The sequence below is a fragment of the Bubalus bubalis genome, chromosome 4 (assembly GCF_019923935.1).
Source record: "Bubalus bubalis isolate 160015118507 breed Murrah chromosome 4, NDDB_SH_1, whole genome shotgun sequence".
NCBI lineage: Eukaryota > Metazoa > Chordata > Mammalia > Artiodactyla > Bovidae > Bubalus > Bubalus bubalis.
Genome location: NC_059160.1, coordinates 94,628,627 through 94,633,991, shown reverse-complemented (window position 1 = coordinate 94,633,991; position 5,365 = coordinate 94,628,627). Strand labels below are relative to the sequence as shown.

Below are 5,365 nucleotides of genomic sequence, written 5' to 3'. Positions count from 1 at the left end.
AGATAAGTACCAAAACATATCTCCTTGGTTCCACATCTTTATTCTTTTGTTGGCCCATTCTTTATGGGCCTTTTTGTTCAGACTTTCCAAGCAGCTGTGTTATAAAAGAGGGAAAGAAAAGAATCTCAAACATTTTAGTCTCTTCTTCCCACGTAGTCTCTTACCAGATGGATGATGTCTTACAGGTGCTGCAGGCCCTGACAAAGTATACCTGTGCTCTCAAGTCAAATAATCAAATATCTACTAAGTTTGGGACACTATGGTAGGAATTACAGTGGCCATGAGGGAACAAGGTTGAGAACTGTAGTTAATATATGGCAACAGTTCTCAATCTTCAAAATCAGAATCAATTGGAGGGCTTTCCTTTTTATTTATTTACTTTTAATTGGAGGATAATTGCTTCACAATTATCCTTGTGTTAGGTTCTGCCATGCTGCTGCTGTTCAGTCGAGTCTTGACTCTCTGTGACCCCAGTCCATGGCTCTGTGACCCTGCCAGGCTCTTCTGTCCATGGAATCTTTCAAGCAAGAATACTGGAGTGAGTTGCCACTTCCTTCTTCAGGGATCTTCCTGACCCAGGGCATCTCCTGCATTAACAAGTGGATTCTTCACCACTGTGCCACCTGGGGAGCCATACATCAACATTAACCAGCCATAAATATACACATGTCCCCTCCCTCTCAACCTCTTGGAGGGCTTATTAAAACAAAGATTGTAGGGCATCTCACCCCTAAGCTTCTGATTCAGTAAGTAGGTCTGTAGCAAGGCCCAAGAATTTGCGTTTTTCTCAAGTTCTAAGTGATGCTAATCATGCTGGTCTAGAGACCACACTCTGAGAACAACTGGTATGACACAGTTTAAGTGCTGGGAGGAAAGGAGGGAATAAGAAAACATTAGCACTTAATTCCAGGTAGAGGTTAGGAGAAGGCTTCAAAAAGAAAATGACCCTCAGTTTTAAGCATTGGACATTCCTTAAAATAACATCAGAAGAATAGTAGAATTGGAATTATAGAACTGTTCCACTCAAGACTAGCCCTTTACACAATTTTTAGAAGGTGAAATTTCTTCAGCATAATTTTGCCATTTTACCATCTTTTCAACAATCTTTTAAGAGGTTTCCATTTTCTTGCCTACCTATTCATTACACATTAACAAATTCATCGCCAAAAGCAATGCTAACAACAGTTTGCAAACTTTGACTTACAATTTACATCTCAGATGCCAGCATCAGAAAAGGCATAACAGGCTAGTGTTGCTGAAAGAAAAAAAGTGAAGTTGCTCAGTCGTGTCCCACTCTTTGCAACCCCATGGACTGAAGCCTGCCAAGCTCCTCCATCCATGGAATTTTCCAGGCAAGGATACTGGAGTGGATTGCCATTTCCTTCTCCAGGAGATCTTCTTGACCCAGAGATCAAACCTAGGTCTCCTGCACTGCAGGCAGACTCTACAATCTGAACCACCAGGGAAGCACTGTTGCTGACTCCTAGTGAAAGAAATTATTTAGAAGTCAAAGGAAAAAAAAACAGAAAACAGACTACTCAGCAACTATTACAGCAATGTGGATTACACAATTATATAATATTTATGTATTAGGACACAGAAAAAGTCGCAACTGGTTTTTCATTTATCCTGTATCATCCTGTATTTGCAGAGAGGGGTGTTAGCTATTCTTTGCAAACTCTCATTAATGACTTTTTTAAACATAAATATATTTTCAGTGGTTCCCTAGTGAGAACACCTTGCCCTGTTACTTTGCCTGAAAAATTGTAACCAGTCCCAACTTTTCATTCTCAACAGCAATACTTCCCAAAATCTACCCTCACTAATAATAACATCTATTATGTTCCCCCAGAGATTTTTTGAAATATTTTACAACTGCACTTCAATAATTTTCCTATTCTAAGTTATACACTTTACAACCAATCAGAAATCATTATTAGATGAGAGAAATAAGACTTAGTGGATAAAATCTAAGCCCGAAACAAAGAAATTTAATGTTTTAGCTTTCTGATGGGCAAAAGTTTAAGTTTTATCAGGCTTTATGAAACACTGAAAATCTCTAAAGAATCTTAAGGAATAACTGGGACTCCAATCCTAAAAGCTGAGAAAAACTCATCTTCGAACAAAGTTGGTTTTTTTTTTTAATCATTGGCATACAGATCTGTCTACTCGTTAGTTCAGAGTCTTTATTTTTAACTAATAACTCTAAAAATATAATTTATAATTTAGGGTTAAATGCAAGCATATTCAGAGATAGAACCAGCATGGATCAGATTCAGTTTAGGGTATTAATCCCAGCTAGCCCTCAGAATGACCCTGTGTAAATGCCTTAGGCTCTCTCTCTCTTTTTGTTTCTTCCTTTTCAAATATATTCAACCTGGCTGGAAAATCAGTCTGAAAGAAAACTCAGCAGGGATCTCAGATAAAGCAGGAACTTTCTGGGTTGGAAAGGAATGAAAAAAAGCATTTAAGAAGAGAAAGACATGTGGTGCATTTTTATTTTAATATCTCCACCACTGAAAGACATGTTTGGTTCTTTAGTTTGTTTAAGTTGGTGGGCTCATTCACTGGTGCTAAATGGAACAGCTTTATCAGTTGAGGATCCTGTCACCTTGACAAGGTATTACTGAATGCAGTGAAGTCTGACTTTGGATTCTGGTTTGGTACTCACTCCTCGTCCTCTCAAGCTCTTAGCTCTTCCTTCTCCAGAAATTTCAACCTGCAGGTATCTGAATGAAAAGAACAGATGGGTCACAGTAACAGGGTCAACAATTTCACCAGATTACTGAAGTTTAAACCCTGAAAAATCACATTTCACTTTAAATCACACTGGCCCTGCTAATTCTGAATGAATGATTTGGTAAATCCAGAGGTTTAGGATTTCGTAGATTATTTAAGATATCCCTAACAATCTGAAACTGATTTGCAAAACAACAGCTTTTCTAAAATTGTTTGTGCTGAACTTGTAATGAAGCTTTCATTCTCAGCAATCATCTTTCAAGAAGCACTTTAACAGCTTGCCCCTTCTTTCATAGAAATCATCCAGGCCACCCAGGTGAAAGAATAGCTTTTGTAAATTCAAAACAGTGTCTATCTCAGTGGTTCTCAATCCTGACTGCACATTAGAATCATCTGGGTAAGTTTTTAAAACTAACCCTTTCTGATTAATTTGCCTGGGAAGGAGACGTGACATGATATGTTTTAAATCTCCTCAAATGGTTCTGAAGTGCAGACACAATTAAGAAGTCTTGGGTCCTGCTTCCACAAATACTTTTATTTTCAGGGTCTTAACATGAACCAAAGGCTGTGAAGCATACTCTCTTCAGCTCAAGGAATGATAACTTTAAAAATTTTAAAAACAGGACTTCCCTGGAGGTCCAGTGGTTAAGACTTTCAGCTTCAAACGCATGGGGCACAGGACCTATCCCTGGTCAGGGAACTAAGATACCACAAAGCAAGCAGCATGGCCAAAAATAAAAATCCGATAATTTTTACATATTATTCATGTAAAAACATCCCATGACACTTTTCACTAAAGCCACATTTAGTTCATGCTGTTAGAATAAGTTCTCCTAAATAACATTTAGACTACATAAACCACTGAAATGGTCTAAAACCCCCAATACTTCAACACCCAAACTGACCATCCAGTCTGCCTCCTACTCTGAACAATACAAAAATTTGTCGTATCACGCCTTTTACTTCTTGCTTTAAAAAAAATATTATTACCAGATCTACCTGTAGTATCAATTCCTTCCCTTTTTTGTCTACAAATGCCACAAGTCCTTTTTCTCAAACAAAGTTCTCCCCGGGTCACTTTGGGCCCCAGTGTTTTTCTTCTAATCTTTCACCCACTCTGGGGCCTGTTTTCCTAACAACTTGAACACAAGAACCACCAATTACACTTTTTTTTTTTCTTCTTGGTATCAGGGTTTCCAGAACAAAGGCTCACAATAAATGTTTCATTTTCTACTATCAATTTATAACTTTCTGGCCCTTTCTACCTCCAGCTCTCTCCTCAAAAATCTCCTTTAATGGAGATGACTAGGGCATGCTGCTGCTGCTAAATCATTTCAGTCGTGTCCGACCCTGTGCGACCCCATAGACGGCAGCCCATCAGGCTCCAACATCCCTGGGATTCTCCAGGCAAGAACACTGGAGTGGGTTGCCATTTCCTTCTCCAATGCATGAAAGTGAAAAGTGAAAGTGAAGTCGCTCAGTCATGTCCAACTCTTCGCGACCCCATGGACTGCAGCGTACCAGGCTCCTCCATCCATGGGATTTTCCAGGCAAGAGTACTGGAGTGGGGTGCCATCGCCTTCTCCGGACTAGGGCATACATCCTACCAAACATTCTCCCATATACCATTATCGACTTTTGAACTTTGAAACTCTACCTACAAGGCATGCTAAACAAAAATTAGATTCCTGTCCTTAGTGGTTGGTTTTGGGGGGAAGTGGGGGGTGGGAGGAGGGGACCTCTTCTGTTTATCTCTTTTTCAATTTTCCTCTTCCCTCCCCTCAAAAATCTAAATTATCTTTCTCTTGCATCCATGAAATTAAAAGACGCTTACTCCTTGGAAGGAAAGTTATGACCAACTTAGATAGCATATTAAAAAGCAGAGACATTACTTTGCCAACAAAGGTCCGTCTAGTCAAGGCTATGGTTTTTCCTGTGGTCATGTATGGATGTGAGAGTTGGACTGTGAAGAAGGCTGAGCGCTGAAGAATTGATGCTTTTGTACTGGGGTGTTGGAGAAGACTCTTGAGAGGCCCTTGGATTGCAAGGAGGTCCAACCAGTCCATTCTAAAGGAGATCAGTCCTGGGTGTTCATTTGGAAGGACTGATGCTAAAGCTGAAACTCCAATACTTTGGCTACTTCATGTGAAGAGCTGACTCATTGGAAAAGACCCTGATGCTGGGAGGGATCAGGAGCAGGAGGAGAAGGGGACGACAGAGGATGAGACGGCTGGATGGCATCACCGACTTGATGGACGTGAGTCTGAGTGAACTCCGGGAGTTGGTGATAGATAGGGAGGCCTGGCGTGCTGCGATTCATGGGGTCGCCAAGAGTCAGACACGACTGAGCTACTTAACTGAACTGAACTGGATAACTTGCACTAACATGGCTTCCTTCTCACCAGCATCAGTTGACCTCTAAGGTGTCCCATCCCCTCCTCGAGCGCTATGTCTCAGTGCTCATTCTAGTTTCAAAGATGGCCCCCACAGAGGCCGGGAAGGCAGCGCGAGTTCCACCCACGCAAAGCCACGGTCATTCCAGGTGCCGGAGGACCACCCGAGAGGAGGATGGGCGGAAACGAAGAAGGGAGTGCCAAGAAGGCAGTCATCGGAGCGGCCCCCACCC

The 5,365-nt window shown here is 41.2% G+C and overlaps 1 long non-coding RNA gene across 2 annotated transcripts; it reads right to left on the bottom strand.

Moving 5' to 3' along the window:
- Positions 1–566: 566 nt before the first annotated feature.
- LOC123333319 lies at positions 567–5,271 on the bottom strand. 2 transcript variants are annotated; one of them, XR_006550628.2, is made up of 4 exons: positions 5,142–5,271; positions 2,672–2,729; positions 729–864; positions 567–623 (listed from the first exon to the last, which is right to left on the bottom strand). It is a non-coding gene; the product is annotated as an uncharacterized LOC123333319 (long non-coding RNA). The 2 variants fall into 2 exon arrangements; XR_006550627.2 differs by lacking the exons at positions 567–623; positions 729–864 and having other exon boundaries at positions 2,149–2,729.
- Positions 5,272–5,365: the final 94 nt, after the last annotated feature.